At 43.1% G+C, this 1,475-nt stretch overlaps 1 protein-coding gene across 1 annotated transcript in view; it reads right to left on the bottom strand.

Moving 5' to 3' along the window:
• The window catches only part of Cd109 (CD109 molecule), a 103,948-nt gene that overhangs the window by 30,803 nt on the left and 71,670 nt on the right, over window positions 1-1,475 (bottom strand). The window lies entirely within an intron of this gene.

Here is a 1,475-nt window from a genome sequence, read left to right as displayed (position 1 = left end):
CCTCTCTCTCTGCCTCTCTCTCTGCCTCTCTCTCTGCCTCTCTGCCTCTCTGCCTCTCTGCCTCTCTGCCTCTCTGCCTCCCTGCCTCTCTGCCTTCTCTGCCTTCTCTGCCTTCTCTGCCTTCTCTGCCTTCTCTGCCTCTCTCTCTGCCTCTCTCTCTGCCTCTCTGCCTCTCTGCCTCTCTGCCTCTCTGCCTCTCTGCCTCTCTGCCTCTCTGCCTCTCTGCCTCTGCCTCCAAGTTCTGGGGTTAAAGATATACACCACTATGCCCAAAGGTGAGGGAGGGTTTAGAGCAGCAGCTCTCAACCTGTGGGTCACAAATCCTTTGAGAGTCGAATGACCCTTTCACAGGGATCAACTAAGACCATCTGCACATCCAATGTTTATGTTACAACTCATAGCAGTGCCACCACTACACTTATGAAGCAGCAATGAAAATAATTGTATGGCGGGAGGGTCACCACGACATGAGGAACTGTATGAAGGGCCGCAGCATTAGGAAAGTTGAGAAGCACTGGTTTAAGAGTCTAACGTGGTAAGCCTAGCTAGCCTGGAACTCATTATGTAGACCAGGCTATACTCAAACTTCCAACAATCCTCCTGACGCTGCCTCCCAAGTGCTGAGATTATGTCTCACCACAACCAGCATGGGTCTTACATTTTACAAAGTATTTGGTAATTTATTTTCTCATTTTTTCACAACAATTTGTTCACATAATAGTAATAATGATTCTTTTAAAATAGATTAGGAAACTATGAATCACGTTATGAAATTATCTGCTAGTGAGAGGCGAACTGGTTATTAGGCTTTTTGGTTGGATCTTCTGCTCATTATACGGTAACATTCCGACCACATTAAAAAGCACAGTTAAAACGTGAAATGCTGGAGCTGGAAGGATAGCTCAGTGGTTGGCTTATGCCTATTCCATCTCCAACACCAAAAAAAAAAAGTAAACATGTTGATTTACTATGCAGATGTATACACTTAAAGAAATGATGGCATTTCATACAATGAAATTAGCAGCATATGCCTAGGGCTGAAAACTAAACCATTTGGCTAATGCAACTGTAGATACATCACAAGCAGTAGTTAAGTCCTAATCCTCGCATTGCAGCATCCTGACTGCCTGAGGAGACACAGGGACATGACTCACAGAAAAGTTTCCTGAAAACATAGTGCTCTGAATAACCATGGAGACTACAAACATAACAGACTGGGTGAGTTCCTCGGAAAGAACTCCTAGCTGCAAGCTAGCGCAGATAGAATAAATTCTTACCAACTGCGGCGTTGCAGGAAATATCAAAAAGAACTGCAGTTCCCGCCCTATACCCAGCTACTCTCTGCCTTTTTTCTTTTTCTTTTTTTTTAACTTGTTTTAATAATTTATTCATTTTTTTCCTTTTAATTATTTTATTAGATTTTTTTCTTCATTTACATTTCAAAGGCTATCCCGAATGTCCCCTATACCCTCCCC

The sequence above is a fragment of the Mus pahari genome, chromosome 10 (assembly GCF_900095145.1).
Source record: "Mus pahari chromosome 10, PAHARI_EIJ_v1.1, whole genome shotgun sequence".
Lineage (NCBI taxonomy): Eukaryota > Metazoa > Chordata > Mammalia > Rodentia > Muridae > Mus > Mus pahari.
This window is presented reverse-complemented; position numbering and strand designations above follow the sequence as displayed.